Genomic DNA, 21,016 nt, shown 5'->3' on the forward strand with positions numbered 1-21,016 from the left:
AGATCCTAACAGCCAGAGAGGCAGCAGGTTATAACAGCTAAACGGACAGCAGGTCATAACAGCCAGAGGGGCAGCAGATCACAAAAACCAGAGGAACAACAGGTCCTAACAGCCAGAGGGGCAGCAGATCCTAACAGCCACAGGGGAAACAGGTTCTAAAAGCCAGCTCGGCAGCAGGTCCTAACAGCCAGAGGGGCAGCAGGTTCTAACAACCAGCTCAGCAGCAGGTCCTAACAGCCAAAGGGGCAGCAGATCTTAACAGTCAGAAATGCAGCAGGTCCTAACCGCCAGAGGGGCAGCAGGTCCTAACAGGCAGAGAGACAGCAGGTCCTAACAGCCAGAAGTGCAGCAGGTCCTAACAACCAAAGGTGCAACAGGTCTTAACAGTCAGAAGGCCAGCAGGTTATAACAGCAAGAGGGGCTGGAGGCCATAACAGCCAGAAGGGCAGCAGGTCATAACAGCAAGAGGGGCTCTACTGAATACTAAAAATGTTGGTTCTGAAGAGATTAATCATTCTAAGACTTTAGCAGTTTGTAAAAGTGTCATTTGTGCTGAATTTGGTAAGACCACTTGTTACATTACTTTTGTTGAGCTAAGTTAATTCTTCTGTTTTGATTAGTTTATTGCAAACAGCCGAAAGTTTGTAAGTTTTGCTAACAAACCAAGTTTGTAATGTGGAGAATGGATAACTGCTTGTGACTCTAGCCGTCACTGACATAACCGTAGAGATTAGCATATACAGTAAGTGGATTTATTGTATACTGTATTAGCCGGCAGTTATGGGTGGTCTGCAGATATGGAAAGCTTTGCCTCTCTTACTTGCACTAAACCTTTGTATATTTCTGCTTTCTTTGCTATAAATTAGATACCGTTTACGTGAATCCCGGAATTTACTCTCACTTCAACAGAATAATGGGTTTATTCTTGTTTGCTTAAGGTGTTAGGAAATTTTTGTGTATTAGATGAGCCAAGAATTTCTAAACGATTCCAATTTCCAGCTTGCTCTGAAAAAGCACTTAGTAAAGTAGCGAGTGTTCCTCTTTATCTGCACTAAATCCCTCTGTTAATGCACCGTCAGGCTGGAAATTGTGCTCTCACAGTATCAACCTAGGATGGAAAATAGCTTCAAATCCTAGAAATAAAATCTTCGAAAATCTGTAAACAAATCACATTAAGACGATTTCCACTAAAGTTCAGAAAAGCTATTTGCACTGCGCAGGCATAAATAACTCGCTGTATTATCACTGTTTCAAACCACTTTGATGAAACAGATGGCAAAGTCCTAAAGATAATTGTAAAGTTGGAATTACAACAAGCTTTTTGTGAAAATACACTTTCAGTAGATTTGCAAAGGAAGAGGGTGGAGGGGGCATCACCGCGAATAGTGAGGAAGCAATGTCCACCTGTGCATCCTGCCGATCCTCATCATCTGCTCCTGGTGACAAAAACATCTTCATCAATGACTTCTCCTCTTATTAATTAAGTCTTCACCATTCACAGAGCAGGAATCCTGTGTGTTCTGTGTAGGAACCACTTGTGCATTGTTTTCCGGAAACTTTTATGCTACTTCGAGTCCTTCACTTTGGACAATCTCCACTATTTAGAAATGTTGACAATAAGCAGATTGCAGAGTTTTCTCCTGCTGGGACTTCCAGTGATCTCCTGTAATCTGTGGAGAATCCTGGTGTAACGGCAAGCCACCCACTAAGCAGGACCCCGGGGTACCCCGAAACCCTTTAACTCCTATACAGGGATCTGGAATTACCGCAGGGTCCAGGGGTTCACTGCCTATGGTAAGCTGCAGCCCAGAGATGGGATAGTAAACAGGCCGAGGTCAAACCGAGATGTCAAGCGAGGTACAAAACAGCAAGAAGGAGTTATGTCCGGAAAACAGGCCGAGGTCAAACCGAGATGTCAGGCGAGGTACGAAACAGCAAGCAGCAGGAATGTCCAGAAAACAGGCCGAAGTCAAACCGAGATGTCAGGTGAGGTACAAAACAGCAAGAAGGAGGTATGTCCGGAAAACAGGCCAAGGTCAAACCGAGATTGCAGGCGAGGTACAAAACAGCAAGCAGAAGGAATGTCCGGAAAACAGGCCGAGGTCAAACCGGAATGTCAGGCGAGGTACAAAACAGCAAGCAGGAGGAATGTCCAGATAATAGGCCAAGGTCAAGCCGAAATTTCAAACAAAGTACAAAACAGCAAGCAGGAGGAATGTCCGGAAAACAGGCCAAGGTCAAACCGAGATGTCAGGCGAGGTACAAAACGGCAGGCAGGAGGGACATCAATAAACAAAGCCAAGTTCATATGAGAAATCAAGCAATGTGCACAGTACCATGAAGGATGTGGCTCAAAGAAACACAAGACTATATCTGGCAAGGAACCAGGGACACTGAAAGATATAAAAAGGGTGTGGTGCCTTCCCATAGGCTGAAATAGGAACTGATACTAGCTGGAAGGCACATACCCCTACAGTCAGTCAGCAGTACTGCAAGTTCCAACCAGATCAAGCCTGGTGAATGTGCGGCGACTCCGCCCACTAGAGCCACTGGAACAGACCTCTAAACCATCACCAGTACTGCCTGCAGTGTGAGCAGAGCAGTGCCTGGTGACCAGGGCAGAGGTCTCCGGGACAGGCCCTGGTGGAGACCTGACAGTAGAGCCGCACCCAGTGACTGGGGCAGATGTCACCAGAGTAGGCCTTGGTGGAGACGTGACAGTAGGGCGGCACCTGGTGACTGGGGCAGATGTCACCGGAGCATGCCCTGAAGACGTGACACCTGTTTGCATATGTTTCATTTCACTGTAGCGCCACCACAGAAGAGATGAAGTATTGCACAGAGTCCATTCACATCAATGGGTTTTCTGTGTCATGCAGGACAAGTTTGGTCCTCCAGGGAGAGAGACGCTCTCTGCTGTCCACAAGGGTGGAGGATACTGAATACAGCTCAGAATAGAGTAAGAAAAATCAGTTTTAAAAGCTAGACATCACCTTAAAGGTTTAGTCTTATTGTGTTAATGTATTGTATGCTATATAAAGGTCTGTTTATGTTTTTAAGTGCCACTGTTTTCCAAGCGCCATTTCGATGTTCTTCCAATAGACGACTGAGTTTTTCTCCATATTAGCACAGAATTGCAAACAATGTTGTTAAAGTAAGGAAGGAGTTAATGTCTTCAGTTCTTAGGATGTGGGTTTTCACTTTTGCAACAAAGACTTTTCAGGGGATGTGGCTTAGTTTGGTGGATGCTGGGAGTGTTTTCATTTATCATGCCGTTATGTATTCTACTATTTGCTATTATGTAAGAAACACCTACATTTATACATAGTACGTCTATATTTCTGAAGACTATAAAAGATCTGATTCTTATTAAAATCATTTGGACAGCTTTGGAATTCACATGCAGTGTATTTCTTTAATTCTTACCGATGCTGTAGAATGAATCCCAGAAACTTGTAATTGTAGTAAGAACTACTTCAACAATGTATTCAAACATGTCTATGTAAAAGAAAAATATATCTTGCATAGTTTACTTTTATATTGGTTTTAGCTGCATACAGTAGGGTAGTTGACAACTATTTTATGATGGAAGTCAATTGATATGTTTGATGTAGCCCCAGCACAGCACAGCACCCCCGGCTTGCAGCCCCAGCAAATCACAGTGCCCGCGACCCAAGTACAGCGCCCCCAGCATTGCTCTTGTGACCCATCTCCACCAGCAACATTCGGATTATAAGACTCACCCCTCATTTTCCTCCTAAATTTTTGAGAAGAACAGTCAAATTTTCTCTCCAGGACAGGAGACAAACTCTAGCGCAGCGCCACCTATTGGAAGTAGCGATCCTAAAAGTTAAATGTGGATTTTTAACAATCCTTTCAATATAACTTAGTTATAAGACGCGAGTCTTGTTTATACAGTACTAAATCCTTGTAAAGTCACACCGGGCAAATCTGTTATCCGACCTCGCCTCTGAGAAGAACAGTGCATCGTATAAGCCGAAAAATATGGTAGCTCCAAAATGAATGAAGAACGGGCCCACTCGTGTTCTCGCTCAACATTTCTGCTAATTTTTGACTTTTACGTTTCAATCGTTCCGTAAATGAAGTCTTCTCCCGTTATGTAAAACCTCGCGGCGAAGGAAAATGTAACATAAATCCATTGCGAACATAAAGGCTGAAAATTGGACCAAAGATGGGACATTAATTCTACTAGTTGTACTTTACTGTACTAATATCCTAGGGCTATGAAGGTGCTAAACTAATTTACAAGGTGTTAAATCAAAGATGAGTCTTCCTGCTTCTGGGTATTCTCCACACTGAGAACAAAGAGCTACGCGAGTCTTGTTTATACAGTACTAAATCCTTGTAAAGTCACACCGGGCAAATCTGTTATCTGACCTCGCCTGTAAGGCTATTTGAACACCTGCAGATTTATGAACTTCAGATGTCTGCTAGGTTTAGCTCAGACGTCATTTCTAGATCAGCGCCTCACATGGCGAAGGCTTTTGATTGATTACAATTCTATTTCTCTTGTTTTGAGGTTCCGAGTATCAGAAGAAAAGGACAAATTATGGAACCCGCTGTGCGCCGAGCACCATATTTTCCCAACGCGAATTCTTTTAATAGAATATTTTAATTAAGCTTTGAAAATGTTACCTGATCGGGCGGCTGAACTCAAAGGTCAACCGGGTTCTTCCAGAAATGATGGTTGGGAGAAATCGCCTATGGTGAAGATCGTTAGAAATGCACAAAATCTCTTTTTGTTCGGTGATGATTAAGTGTTGTGAGTTCACGGAGGAGAGCGGCACCTGATGAAATGAATGAGGAGAAGGTGGTGAATCCTCTTCATTTCAAAGTTTTATCACAAATGTCGAGAGAGTTTTAATCAATGACGGGAGGAGATAAAATTCTTCTGACATTTCGCCTCTGTGTGACATCAACGTTTTCTCTTTTTTTCCAAGGGGATAATAAGATTCTAAAGCAGTTTTCTGGGATTCAGCTAAATTTTTGCAGTCACTCTGTTTGACTGTAGAATACCGAATCCTGGTAGTGTGCAATGTGCAGACAGTCAGGATTCCTGTCACGATTCCTATGTGCAGAACATTCTGTATTGTTCTGTTATGCTCTCCTGCAGAGCCGGTATATGTTGCTTATAGTGCAGAGCGTTTTGCAGGATGAATGCTCTGCTAGTTGTTCACGCTGGTCCTGGGAGGTGCTCTCGCAGATGCTTCTCGTTCCCGGTGATTGCTCTGCTTCATTAGAGAGCATGTTATCTCAGGACACCACCAGTTGTACTCCTTGGTTACAGTTGAGCTTTTAGCTCCCGTGGTGCTCAATTTTCAGATCTTGAGCTCTCGACTCTGGACTGCTGTTCACCCATCTCTGCCTATCCTCCCCTGTTTCTGCTGTGACTTCCCGGCTTCCGACCTCGGACTTCCTCCTGACCACATCCCTGCCTACTCCCTGTATTCTGTATTCACTCTCCTGGAACCGTGACCTTTGTCTTGTATCTTGACCTTGTTTCTGTCTGCTCCCCCCCCCCCCCCCCGTGTACTGTCGTGTCTTCTTGGTTTATGATCTCGGCCTGTCTGGCTACCTCTACATTTACTGCATACTAGTAGTGTCTAGCGCCACCTTGTGACAGTCATCAGAATTCCGCTGTATTTCCTGTTCTACCTCTGATAACATGACTGCTCATATGCAACTTGCTTATTTTTGTGGTCATGTAACGACTAACAAATGTTCACATTTCACACAATGTTGTAATGAGAGAAGCAAATGACTTTCTTGTCGACACAAGATTTTGCATATGGCATATGAGCAGTCAATAGAGAAGAATCCTGACTGTGTGCATATTGTGCATTGTCACTATTCAGAAACCTGCAGTCACATAGAGCGATTGCAGAATTTTTTTTACTGAAGACTGGAAAACTGCTTGAGTCTGATTTAGGGATTTAGATCTAGGTCTAGGAGTCAATGCAGCTATAGTTTCCCTATGCCACTGGGTATACACCATTTATATATATATATATATATATATATATATATATATATTTTACTTGTCATATTCCAAGAAGACTGGCATAAAATGACAAACCTTGAAAATAAGAACACAATTTTGTGATACTCTGTTGCTCTATGTCTGAATGGGGCCACCCATGTGATTTGCAGCCCGTTAAGGGTTTTTCCAGCAAGTTACCATATTGTACTGAAATTGAATAGTTACAATTACGGTCTTTTATGAAATTGGTGGAAAGGTGAAGATGAGCAGATATTTGAATGGTAGGGTTAAGCAAAAACATTTGTAGGATCTTGGTCCAGTGGCAATGAGAGTAGTCAATGTCAACTGGACCAAAATTCTGCAAAACGCCTGCTACCTACAACATCCGCCAGGGTCTCACCTGATTAGTAAACTGATGCAACATCATTACGTTTCAGCGGGAATCTTGCATGATGTCTTGATGGTCAACTACACACAAGGGTTGTTGGGATTGCCATTGGCTTGCAGCGCTCTGGTTTGTGGGCTATGGACTACCAACGTTGTCAGTGGACCAGGGTCCTGGGGATCCTTTTGCCTCATATCCAACCAAAATTACAAATCATAGAGACATCGATGAAGGCAAATTGAAGTGGATTTCCAGGATTAGAAAAACATGGGAGCTATTTCTCAAAAAGCAGAATCACCGATCTGTCCATGGGTTGTGCCTATAATTGCAGCTCCGAGCCATTGAAATGAATAAGCATGGGCTGCATTATCACACACAACCTGTGACCCGCTGCTGGAAAGAAGCAGACATCTTCTTCTAATGTTGTACAACCCCTTTATGATTTGTACATATCAGTCCATAAGGTGGTTTCCCAATGGGAGCGTCCTATAAAGCCTTGTATAATGTGCCGACGAGCAGAGGCTCCAATTATAGAGGGGCCCCAACAGTAAGAAAGACTTAAGGGTGCTTTACACGCAGCGAAATAGCTAGCGAGCCTACTCAACCCCGTCGTTTGTGCGTCACGGGCAAATCGCTGCCCATGGCGCACAATATCGTTAGGACCCGTCACCACCTCCCCCTGATGAAATAATCTTATAGCTGAGATTGTGAGGCTATGTGCACACGTTGCTTTTTTTCAGCGCGGAAAAAAACGCACCCTCTGGCAAAGGGGAGAATTGTAAACAATGCTTTTTGAGAAAAAGGCATTGAAAACGCATGCGTTTTTCATGCGGTTTTCATGCGTTTTTTAGGTGCGTTTTTTAAGACTTGTCAGTGTTAATAAAGTTGGTTGAACACAGACCTTTGGAAAAAAAAACCTGTGATGTCATTTCCTTCTCCACATTCTGTTTGGATAAATGGGAGGGCTTGGAATGGAAGGAGCACCATTTGAATTTTGGAAAAGTTGAAATAAACTTCGTGCACCGAGCCCCTTGGGTACCTATACGTCAGAAAACCCTCACAAGTGACCCCATTTTGGAATCTGCACCCCTCAAGGATTTTATTCAGGAGTATATTAAGCATTTTGAATCCACAGCTACTTCACCCAAAATGTTGCTGTAGCAACAATATTCTCACTTTTAGGCCCGCTTCACACGTCAGTGAAAAACACTGACGTTTTTCACTGGCGTGTAAAACACGCACATGTCCCTCCGTGTGCCGTGAATCACGGCACACATGGGTTGTCTAAGTGCAATCCGGGCTCCGTTCTCCGTGGCCCGTGATTGCACTTAGAGATTAACTCACCTATGCCCGCTCCCGCTCTCCATGGTGCTGATCGCTCCCGCGGTGCAGCATCCGGCTGGCGCTGACCCCCGCAGCAGCTGCTTCCGGGTCGGCTGTGTCGTGCATCATGAATATGCGCGACAATAATGAGCCGGCTCAGAAGCAGCAAGCTGCACGGGCTGCAGAGGACATCGCTGGACGCCGGGTGAGTAAAAATGATTTTTATTTTAAAAGCACGTTTTTTTCTGGCACGTGTTTCATGTACCACACCACTGCGTGGTCCGTGGGACATCAGTGATGCCAGAAAAAAATGGACATGTCTCCGTGCGGCAATCACGCACATGCGGGTACGCCGCACGGAGACATGTGCAGTGAAAAATCACTGACGTGTGAGCAGACCCATTCATTATAATGGGTCTGCATATGTCAGTGATTCTGGTACGTTTAAAAAAAAGCACAAACGTACCAGAATCACTGACGTATGAAAGAGGCCTAAGGCTATGTGGCCATGATCCAGCGACACGGCGTCTAGTACACAGTGCCAGCCTTCCTGCAGCTGCCCATGCCCACGATTTGGGTTCAGGCTGCTGTGGACTTTAGCTCTATTCTACCTGCAGAGAACACTCTCGTCTCCGCAGCATAAATTGACATGCTGAGGCTCGGGAAGCTGCGCCACCGGTCAGTTTATGCTGCGGAGAAAAGAAGCACAGTGGGCACGGGATCTCCAAAAATCCTTCCACTGTGCTTCTACTGCACAATGCAGCGTTATGGACGCAGGGAAAACACTCAGCGCCCATAACGCTGCAAACCCTGATTGTGGGCACACAACCTAAAAAGCGTCAATGGATGAATGGATGTCAAATATATATAACGTCCCACCCCCGCCTGCATATTCTAATCTGGCACCTTTAGTACCTTTCATGTGGCACTAAAGGGTGCCTAGCTTAGTATTTATCCAATAAAAAAAAATGGCGTGGGGTCCCCCCTATTTTTGATAGCCAGTCAGGGTAAAGCAGACAGCTGTAGCCTGCAAACCACAGCTGGCAGCTTCATCTTGGCTGGTGATCAGTTTGGAGGGCTCCCCAGGCTTTTTTTTTTATTTATAAATAAAGAATTAAAAAAAAAATAACGTGGGGTCCCCCCAAATTAGATCACCAGCCAAGGTGAAGCTGACAGCTGGGGTCTGGTATTCTCAGGGTGGGAAGAGCCATGGTTATTGGACTCTTCCCAGTCTAAAAATAGCAGGCTGCAGCCGCCCCAGAAGTGGCGCATCCATTAGATGCGCCAATCCTGGCGCTTCGCCCCAACTCATCCCGCGCCCTGGTGCGTTGGCAAACGGGTTAATAAATGGGGTTGATACCAGATGTGTAATGTCATCTGGCATCAAGCCCAGCAATTAGTGATGTCACGGCGTCTATTAGATACCCGACATAACTAATTGACAGTAAACAAAAGCAAAAAAAAAATGACAAAAATTTTTTTATTAGAAAAAACACTCCCCAAATCATTCCCTTGTTCTCCAATTTAATCAAAAAATTTGAAAAAAATGGGTCCGCAGAAATCCATATGGACGTCCCACGTCGCCTCTGGACCTTCTAGAATATGGGGGCACATTCAGGGAACGTATCCCCCATTTTCTAGGAGGGCAGACCCTCCATTTGAGGAGAGTGGGTGCCAAAAATCTGCACCCACTCTCCCCGGGTCACAGCTGCAGAGTGCCGAGCAGCCAGCACAGCTCACACTGAACACTGTGCTGGCTGTCAGCTGCTCTGCACATGTGACCGGCCAGCATGCACTGTGAAGGAGGAGGGGGCCTCGGGGGATCAGCGCTGCGACCGGACAGGTAAGGGGGAATACCGGGGGAATAGGGGGTGACCTGGCAGGGCCTGGGGGGCATTTTTCTGTCGTATGTGTTATTGCACATGCGACAGAAATCATAGGAGCAGGGCGGCCGGTGCGCTACTGTGCGCGGCCATGTTGGATTTTCGGGAGGGGGGTCGGGGGTCGGGGCGGGCACTTTGGTGACACCGGGGGCTTTCCTGGACTTTGCCAGGAAGTGAGGTCAACAGGAAACCTCTTGACCTCACTTCCAGGTAAATGCCTGCGTTCTGTGTGCCGACAAAGCCCGCGGACCGCAACAAAAAAGCAGCTCACTGCGGCGTAGCTATGTTCTGACCCCACATCATTGATTCAATGGGGGAGAGAACGCAGCCACAACGCACAAAAGAAGTGACATGCTGCTTTTCTTTCCGCACCGATTTTTGGCATCCAAAACGCTGCGTTTAGAAACGCAGCATGTGCACTGATTTTTCAGCTTTCCCATACACTTTGCTGGGAAAGCTGAACGCATGCAATTTGCCACTGAAACGCTGCGGTTCTAAATGCAGCGTTTCCGCGGTAAAAAACGCAACGTGTGCACACAGCCAAAAACGTATATGTCGGGCTCTCTCCGGGGGGTCTGCTCTGCTGCTTATCAGGCCGGCTTTGTGCACTTATGGGTATGTTTATTTAACCTGCTGGGATTCTATTCATGCATTCATGTCTTTGTACTTTATCTGACTGTTCATTGGCATCTAATTAGCACCTCATGGTGGCTAAACTTGTTTATCTGTTTTTGACTGTTTTAAGCTGGGGTCACACATAACGACGACGACAACGACGTCGCTGCAACGTCACCATATTCTGTGACGTAGCAGCGACCATAGATGATCGTTAGTAAGCTGTCAAACATGTTAGAAAAAGCAGCGACGGAGCAGCGATCATAGCGACGTCGACGGTCGTTGCGTGGTTTCAGATGTAGCGTAGCGTCGCTGCTGCGGTGTCAAACACAAGGATTATCAGCTTATCAGCATGGCGCAGCGGGATAGCAGCGATCAAAAAATGACTTCGAGCATTCAGGAGCGAGCAACGATTTCGCAGCAGGGGTCTGATCGTTGTTATATGTCACACACAGCGACGTCGCTGTTGAGGTCGCTGCAACGTCACAGAATATGGTGACGTTGCAGCGACGTCGTTGTCGTCGCCGTTATGTGTGACACCAGCTTAACTATTTGACTCTGTCACCTCAGAAGTTGCTGCTTCACCAGCATCTGTATCAAGCACTGTTTATTAGTGATTAGTGAGACTTGGATCCTATTTTATATATTTTATATATCTCTGTTATTTCAGAGTATACACTTTTATCATTGTGCTTATCCAATGCTGGTTTTTTCCATCTGTCTATGTGTAACAATTGTCAAAAATTTTACACCATGCTCTTTATGTGCAGGATGCCTTGTTCATGTTTTTGACCCAGTCTGTTATTCATTCATTTTTACTTGTGCCCTATATGTAATTGTCATCCAGTACATCTATATTGTATCTGCCGGCCTGTTTTTGCCACTGATTCCTTTGTGCCAGTTGCTATTTATTAAACATATTTGCACTTTACTCCTTGTCCTCCAGTCTTTGTTTATTATCACACACAACCTGTGACCCGCTGCTGGAAAGAAGCAGACATCTTCTTCTAATGTTGTACAACCCCTTTATGATTTGTACATATCAGTCCATAAGGTGGTTTCCCAATGGGAGCGTCCTATAAAGCCTTGTATAATGTGCCGACGAGCAGAGGCTCCAATTATAGAGGGGCCCCAACAGTAAGAAAGACTTAAGGGTGCTTTACACGCAGCAAAATAGCTAGCGAGCCTACCCAACCCCGTCGTTTGTGCGTCACGGGCAGATCGCTGCCCATGGCGCACAATATCGTTAGGACCCGTCACACGGACTTACTTGCCTAGCGACATCGCTGTGGCCGGCAAACCACCTCCTTTCTAGTTTCTGGTTCGTGCGGCGTCACAGCGGCGTCACTAAGCGGCCGCCCAATAGAAGCCGTAACATCCTGCCCACCTCCTTCCTTCCTCATTGCCGATGGCCACAGGTAAGCTGTAGTTCGTTATTTCACTCTGTGTCACACATAGCGATGTGTGCTGCCTTGGGAACAACGAACAATCTGCGTCCTCAACAATTTTTTGAAAATGAACAACGTGTCAACGATGGACAATTTGGTGAGTATTTTTCATCGTTAACGGCCGCTCGTTGGTGTCACACGCAATGACATTGCTAACGATGCCAGATGTGCGTCACGGAATCCGTGACCCCGGTGACATATCGTTAGTTGCGTGTAACGGGGCCTTTAGAGGGGAAACTACACTTTACATATGGTGGAATTAGGTATAAACCAAGAGCTAATAACTTTATCTGCTCCATATACTTTGCTATAAGGGGGGCTTTACACATTGTGACATCGCTACCGATATATCGTCGGGGTCACGTCGTTAGGGACGCACATCCGGCGCCGGTAGCGACATCGCAACGTGTAAATCCTAGGTGCGACGATGAACGAGCACAGAAGCGTACAATATCGCTGATCTGTGTAACGTCGTTCATTTCCATAATGTCGGTTCGACCGTCGGTCGGATGTTGTTTGTCGTTCCTGCAGCTCCACACATCATTGTGTGTAAACCCGCAGGAGCGACAAACATCTTCTTATCTGCGGCCCGATGGCAATGCGGAAGGGAGAAGGTGGGCGGGATGTTATGTCCCACTCATCTCTGCCCCTCCGCTTCTATTGGCCGGCCGATTAGTGACATCGCTGTGACGCCGAACGCACCTCCCCCTTGAAGGAGGGATTGTTCGGTGGTCACAGTGACGTCGCCGACCAGGTATGTGCATGTGAAGCTGCCATAGCAATAATGTTTGCTACGGCAGCAATCACCACATATCGCATGTGCGACGAGGGCAGGTGCTATCATGCTAGACATCGCTAGTAATTGCTAGCGATGTCGCAACGTGTAAAGCCCACCTTAGGCTACAGACTTGAGCAAGAAGCCGAGAGAAACACAACAGAAGAAGAGGAGTGTGGAGATTGTACCCAGACCGGAAATGTCCGGCACCACATGGGCAGTGTCAGTCCTATGCGTGTGTTGGGCACGTGGAAGCTCCTACTATACGGCCATTGATTTTAGTATAAGAAGAATGACTCTTTTGGGAATATTGAGCTGATGTATTGATTAGTTGGTTTGTTAATTGCCGTGTCCGACATCTATACGCTTCATAAATTGGAGGCTGGAGGCGAATTCCTATATGTTCCCATATTCATGTTATCACCTACCTCACCAGTATTTGTTATGTGATTGCATCATTGACCTCTAATCTCCATATATTAAAACAATGACTCTCTTATTGCTATGAATATAGCTTGTTGCCCCTCAGTACTAACACAAGGGTCCCACGGCTCGAAGAGTCACTGTGAGCCGCACCATTGCCGGTGAATGGTAGCCTTATCTCCCTCCATACAATCATTGGATTCCTTCAGTTTGTGGAAACCTCTTCCAGATGTGAGAGTTATTGTGGATGACGATGATGAAGGCTCCTCACGTTATAGACGAGCGAGACGAGTATCCTACTGAGTATCTAGAAACATGTTAGTGGCACAAGGAAATATTCAAGTTTTTCCAAAACCATCTAAATTTTATCTTCTAACATAAAACTGTTCCCTTAACGACATAGAGATTCACCAATAACCAAATATCCAACGTTTCGGCCAACGCCCTTCCCCGGGTCCCCGGGGTCGTATGTCCGCTACATGATGATGGTTTATCCTAATGACCATTGGTTTCGGCACAAACTCTGGAAACCGATCATCTAATGGTCCCAGCACTGAATATACACCCACAATGGAGGAGGAATTTGGGGTCCCCTTTATTAGAACATTGCTTCACTATAGGAGCTCCAACACTTGGGTAATAAATCTAGATAATCTTTGGTGGTCCCAATAGATTACTGAATGTGGAATTACATGATGGCCACTAAGATACATCACCAAACATGATACAAATAGAACAGAGATGAAGAGGTTAAATTGGCTTCAAATTTCACCAAAAATTTAGATTTGTCCAAATTTGAATTTTCTACTGATTCACTTTGTATGAATACATATAATAGCTGCCGGCTGGTTGACATTTTGCTGCAATGTAGAATTACAAAAAGAGGGTTAAATCCCTCCTCCCCCACACCACCGACAACAACACATGAGAAATAATCAGCATCAGAAGCACCAAAGAGTGGAGAAGACATTCGAGCGAATCCGGGAGATCGAATGTTGGCAAATTCACTAACCTCCAAAGTTACAGGAGCAGGTGGCTATTGGCAGGGGCTTGAGGAGAGGACACCTGTGTGTCCTTACCCTTATAATATCCAAAGAATGTTTCCTCCAATGTTTAAACTTTGCTCCCATAGGAACGCCCCAAGCTGGGAAGTAAACTCCCACTCATTTACTATTTTACTCACTGATATAGCACCATAATATACCACGGAGCTTTTCAGGCATCATCACTGTCCCCATTGGGTTCACTATCTACATTCCTTATCACTATGTATGTTCCGCCCCCATGGCAGCAGTGGGCGCTGCTCGGATACGGACCCGCTGCGTGGCTCAAGGGATCCTCCGGACCCGGGGGTCACGCGGACACGCCGAATGAAAAGGGGGATGTAGTTGTACGGCCTTGACCGTATTCGGTTCGTGACGCCACCCACGGTGTATGGTGGGACACCACCACTGCTGTTGTGGGATACCCGGGGGAGATGTAGTGGCAGCTGGATGTTTACCCCTCCGTGGGTAGGGATAGTTGCCCCGGGACCCAGTGTCTCTGTGCAGGGTGTGGCGACGGCAGGGGCTTGGACCAGGGGATGTTTGGTTACTCACAAGTAGAAGAATCAAACGAGTCTTTTGGTAAACCAAGGTGCTGGTGGCTGGCCGCCGCGGCCGGTTGTACTCTGGTCCCCCACCCGGGCTGATGGTCGCCGTCTTCTCCTCTGCACTAGTTGTGGTTATGTGTTTGGACTTCCCGGTATGGAACATGGGAGTCTGCTCCCGGCTTTCTGTGTGCCTGAGGAGCCGTGCCCACTGACGCTGACCCGTGGGATCTATGAGGCCTGGCGGTCACCCTATCCCTCTCTGTGGGTGGTTGTCTGCTTTTGGGACTTTGGTTGGGACAGGACCTATAATCCTGCTCTCAATCGGTTGATTAGCTAAGCTGTTGGTTCCGGTCCTGGCTTCAGGGTCTGAGTACCCACTCTGTGCACGGTTTCCGGTCGGGTCTCCGGAGTCAGTACCGGCGGGCTCCAACCCTGCTCCGGTCCTCCTCGGATCTGCCGAGCCGTCTTCCCGTCTCCTACTGACGGAGACCACTGTCTGCCACCTAGCCAAGGTACCAGGGCTCCGACCCTGGCACCGTTCAACTTGAACTTCTCCTCCGCTGGAGCTAGACCTAGCTCCAGCCAACACTCCTCTCCACTTGAGCTACAACTTAATCTGTTTGCTTTAGACTGACTGTTTTCCTGCCCCGGGCTGTCTAGACCCCTAGGTGGGCGTTTCCTAAGCACCTTGTCCCGCCCACTGGTGTGCCTGTCTTGCCTTGAAGGGGGTGACTAGGGTTTCAGGTCGGCTGTATGTAACCTAGGTGTGGGAAGGGGTTGTGCGGGGACCTATTGTGTGACTACCTGGTTTTTGCCAGGGCGTCACGTGTACATTGAGAGTGTTAGGAAACCGGATCCATATACAGTCCTCGACATCCACAAATTACTGTGAAAAAAATATACAAAACAAAAATATAAATACTACATTTTTTTATTTTTGCTCCCATTCTTCATAAGCCAAACTCAAAGATCTAAGACGTTTTCTATGTACAAAAGCCCTTTCTTTTTCTCTCAAATATTGTTCACAAATCTGTGTTAGTGATCACTTCTCCTGTACAGAGATAATGCATCCACCTCACAGGTGCGGCAGATCAAGAAGCTGATTATTGCACAGGTGCACCTTAGGCTGGCCAGCATGATTATTGCACAGGTGCGCCTTAGGCTGGCCACAGTGAAAAGCCACGCTAAAATGTGCAGTTTCCTCACATAGCGTAGTGTTACAGATATAGCAGGTTTTGAGGGAGCTTGCAGTTGGCTGCTGACTGCAGGAATGTCACCAGAGCTGTAGGCCGTGAATTGAATGTAAATTTCTCCACCATAAGTTATCTCAAAAAGCATTTCAGAGAATTTGGCAGAACATCCAACCGGCCTCACAACCTCAGACCTTGTGTAACCACAGCAGCCCCGGACTTCCACATCCAGCATCTTCATCTCCAAAATCATCTGAGACCGGCCACCAGGACAGCGGCTGCAACAATCGGTGCAAAAGCAAAGGAAAACTGAACAAACTGTCAGGGAAGAAGCTTATCTGCTGCTTGCCTCCTGGGGGTCTCCACCTGACTGCTGCTTGTCATCCTCATTTGGGTCTCTGTCTGACTGTAGCTTATCGTCCTCACGGGGGTCTCCACTTGACTGCAGCTCGTCATCCTCATCGGGGTCTCCACCTAACTGCTGCTCATTGTCCTCATCGGGGTCTCCACCTGTCTGCAGCTCATTGTCCTCATCGGGGTCTCCACCTGTCTGCAGCTCATTGTCCTCATCGGGGTCTCCACCTGTCTGCAGCTCATTGTCCTCATCAGGGTCTCCACCTGACTGCAGCTCATCATTCTCATCGGGGTCTCTACCTGACTGCTGCTCGTCATCCTTACTGGTGTCTCCACCTGTCTGCAGCTCGTCGTCCTCATCGGGGTCTCCACCTGACTGCAGCTCATTGTTCTCATCGGGGTCTCCACCTGAATGCTGCTCGTCATCCTCACTGTTGTCTCCACCTGTCTGCAGCTCGTCGTCCTGATCGGGGTCTCCACCTGACTGCAGCTCATTGTTCTCATGGGGGTCTTCACGTGACTGCAGCTCATTGTCTTCATCGGGGTCTCCACCTGACTGCACTTCATCATCCTCATTGGGGTCTCCACCTGACTGCTGCTTGCCATCATTGCTGTCTTGAGTAGGCAAATGCTCACATTTAATGGCGTCTGGCATCGTGGAGAGTTGTTGTCTTCACAGATGACTCCCGGTTTTCACTGTACAGAGCAGAAGGAAGACTGGCAAAAGGTCACATCGCATACTGACTGGTTTCCTGATACCCCCCGTTACCCCCTGGACACCACAATACAGTAAAACTGCACATTTTAGAGAGGCCTTTTATTGTGGCCAGCCTAAGGCGCACCTGTGCAATAATCATGCTGTCTAATCAGCATATTGATATGCCACACCTGTGAGGTGGAGGATTATCTCTGCAGAGGAGAAGTGATCACTAGTGATGAGCGAGTATGCTTGTTACTACTCGGTACTCGCACGAGTATCACTGTACTCGGGCTACTCGGCGGGGACCGAGTAATCTCGCGATACTCGTGCTGTACTCGTGGTCTTCATCCCTGCATGTTGGCGCTCTTTTGAGAGCCAGCCCTCATGCAGGGATTGGCTGGCAGACCACTGCAATGCCACAGCCCTGTTAGTTGTGGAATTGCAGTGATTGGCCGGCCCGCACAGCGTGACCGAGCCTTTATACCGGCGGGCGCGCTGTGCTCTGCACACAGCCATCTCATATTCCCTGCTTTCCTTGCCCACAGGCGCCTATGATTGGTTGCAGTGAGACACACCCCCACGCTGAGTGACAGGTGTCACACTGCACCCAATCACAGCAGCCGGTGGGCGTGTCTATACTGTGCAGTAAAATAAATAAATAAATAATTAAAAAAACTGGCGTGCGGTTCCCCCCAATTTTAATACCAGCCAGATAAAGCCATACAGCTGAAGGCTGGTATTCTCAGGATGGGGAGCCCCACGTTATGGGGAGCCCCAAACCCTAACAATATCAGTCAGCAGCCGCCCAGAATTGCCGCATACATTAGATGCGACAGTTCTGGGGCTGTACCCGGCTCTTCCCGATTTACCCTGGTGTGTTGGCAAATCGGGGTAATAAGGAGTTAATGGCAGCCCATAGCTGCCACTAAATCCTAGATTAATCATGTCAGGCGTCTCCCCGAGATTCCTTCCATGATTAATCTGTAAATTACAGTTAAAAAACACACACACCCGACAAATCCTTTGTTAGAAATAAAAAACACTAACAAAGTCCCTCATCACCAATTTATTAACCCCGACAAACCCTCCATGTCCGGCGTACTCCACAGTCCTCCAGCGTCGTGTCCAGCCCTGCTGCATTCAGGTGACAGGAGCTGCAGAATACACCGCCGCTTCTGTCAGCTTCACACAGCAACTGAGGTGAGTAGCGCGATCAGCTGCTGTCAGTCAGGTAACTCCCGGCCACCGCTGGATCCAGCGGTGCCGCGATTAACCTCAGTAACAGCAGCTGATCGCTATACTCACCTCAATTGCTGCATGGAGCTGACCGGAGCGGCAGTGAGTAGCGCGATCAGCTGAGCTGTCACTGAGGTTACCCGCGGCCACCGCTGCATCCACCGCTGGATCCAGGTAACCTCAGTGACAGCTCAGCTGATCGCTATACTCACCTCAGTTGCTGTGTGAAGCTGACAGGAGCGGCGGTGTCTTCTGCAGCTCCTGTCACCTTCATGCAGCACAGCTGGACGCGACGCTGGAGGTCCGTGGATTACGCCGGACATGGAGGGTTTGTCGGGGTTAATAAATTGGTGATGAGGGACTTTGTTAGTGTTTTTTATTTCTAATAAAGGATTTTTCGGGTGTGTGTGTTTTTTAACTGTAATTTACAGATTAATCATGGAAGGAATCTCGGGGAGACGCCTGACATGATTAATCTAGGATTTAGTGGCAGCTATGGGCTGCCATTAACTCCTTAGTACCCTGATTTGCCAACGCACTAGGGTAAATCGGGAAGAGCCGGGTACAGTCCCAGAACTGTCGCATCTAATGTATGCGGCAATTCTGGGCGGCTGCTGACTGATATTGTTAGGCTGGGGGGCTCCCCATAACGTGGAGCTCCCCATCCTGAGAATACCAGCCTTCAGCCGTATGGCTTTATCTGGCTGGTATTAAAATTGGGGGGACCGCACGCCGTTTTTTTTAATTATTTAATTATTTATTTCACTGCACAGTATACACACACACACCGGCTGCTGTGTTTGGGTGCAGTGAGACACCTGTCACTCAGCGTGGGGGCGTGTCTCACTGCAACCAATCATAGGCGCCGGTGGGCGGGGAAAGCAGGGAATACGAGATTGTGTAATCTCCGGCTTTTTATCTGGCTGGTATTAAAATTGGGGGGACCGCACGCCGTTTTTTTTAATTATTTAATTATTTATTTCACTGCACAGTATACACACACACACCGGCTGCTGTGTTTGGGTGCAGTGAGACACCTGTCACTCAGCGTGGGGGCGTGTCTCACTGCAACCAATCATAGGCGCCGGTGGGCGGGGAAAGCAGGGAATACGAGATTGTGTAATCTCCGGCTTTTTCAAAAGAGGAAAAGCCTCCGGAGTTTAGTGAACAGCTGTGCAGCGCCGCGGCAGTGATCGGGGAACGGTAAGTAAGAGAGAGGGGGGAGACTGACCGACAGACTGTGAGAGGGGGACAGACAAGACAGAGCGAGACCGACCGACGGGAGATAGAATGAAAAAAAAAAATGACCGACATCGCTAGTAAAAAGCACAAAACGTGCGTTTTGGACATCGGAGTGCCACACAATGTTTTACGTAAAATCTTTCATGTATTAATCTCAAAAAGTAACATACACCAGCTCTATCTCACTATAGGGTATGTGCCCTTAACATTTCCGCCATGAAAATTCATTTTGGTGTCATTTTGGAAGGTTTTCTGGTGAGTCCGTAAAAATGGCGTAAAACGGGGACAAAATTGTTCACAGCTGTGACTTTTGAGTGATAAATGCTTCAAGGGGTCTTCCCCATGCTGTTGCCATGTCATTTGAGCACTCTTCTGAGACTTTTGTGACATTTTTAGGGTTTCTACATGCTGCCGGGGGTCATTTCACAAAAATACTCGGGTCTCCCATAGGATAACATTGGGCTCGGTGCTCGGGCCGAGTACACGAGTATCTTGGGAGGCTCGGCCCGAGCCTCGAGCACCCGAGCTTTTTAGTACTCGCTCATCACTAGTGATCACTAACACAGATATACATAAATTTGCGAACAATATTTGAGAGAAAAAGGCCTTTTGTGTCCATAGAAAAAGTCTGAGATCTTTGAGTTCAGCTCATGATGAATGGGAGAAAAAACAAAAGTTTTGTGTTTATATTTTTGTTCAATGTAACGACTTTTTTACTTTTTTTTCCATTTTTCCTGAGTTTTCCAGGGGTTTTGTCATTATTGAAAAATGATTTGGGTTTAGGAAATGGAGAAAAAGATAAAACTGTTCCTCCGAGGACGTTATTGTGCAAACGTGGGGAGGTCATCGAAGGAACCCGGTGGGGAGATATAAAGGGCGAGAACCCTATGTTTCCACCCTTTATAGCTCCTCACGTTTGCACAATAACGTCCTCGGAGGAACAGTTTTATCTTTTTCTCCATTTTCTAAACCCAAATCCTTTTCGTACTCATACATATCAGATAGGAGCCAGACGAGGTTTATCTGTTCCAACCAACCATCACTTAATGAGATCAGCCCCCTCCTCCCCTTTTAAAGTGATGAGGCTTTCGGGGTCATGAGCTTTCTTGCCGGCCTGTTGTATCCATTAACAATGCAAAGATCACAATGACAGCAGGTGGCTTGCATGCACTGTTTGGCGGCTTTCATGCTGCCCTTTGAATAGCCTTGACCTAGGCCATGGCCTTAGCAGCCTTTCCTTAAATGTTATTTCCATGGGAATACCCCCGAAGGTCGTTAATGGTTTCTCTAATCTCTAAAGAACAATTAACGAGAAGATTGCTTCTGTTTTGTCAGAAAATTGCAATGCAAATTGTGTTGTGAGAGAACGTTCCAGAATAAACGTAAGGTCCATTCACACCTCATGATTATCGGGATCATTCCTATAAGTGCTCGCTCACGGTCTAGTAGTCCAAATGATCCGCTGATCACCAGACAGATGAGCAAAGCGGGGGAAATGATCGTATGTGCTGCAGAAAAGACCACCATTCTCGGCAGCACATCGTCCTGCATAAATATACTCTAGATATCGAGAAAAATGCCGGCCTATGGGCAACCAACAATCTGCTACCGATAGATCAGTCAGTAATGGAAGCCGATCCGGCCCATGTAAATTGGCTGTTACATAGCTGCTTATCAGCAAACAGTCAGCTGATGGGGGGTCACTTACTGCTCCAGGTCAGACCCTCAGGCTCACATCTTCAATACAATCTACAGTATATAATTGCTTTGGGGGGAACTACCCTCCTTAAAGAAATAAGCAAAATATGGAGCCTTAATGGCAATGCTTTATGTGAAGCAACAATTTACAA

The sequence above is a fragment of the Anomaloglossus baeobatrachus genome, chromosome 8 (genome assembly GCF_048569485.1).
Source record: "Anomaloglossus baeobatrachus isolate aAnoBae1 chromosome 8, aAnoBae1.hap1, whole genome shotgun sequence".
Classification (NCBI taxonomy): domain Eukaryota; kingdom Metazoa; phylum Chordata; class Amphibia; order Anura; family Aromobatidae; genus Anomaloglossus; species Anomaloglossus baeobatrachus.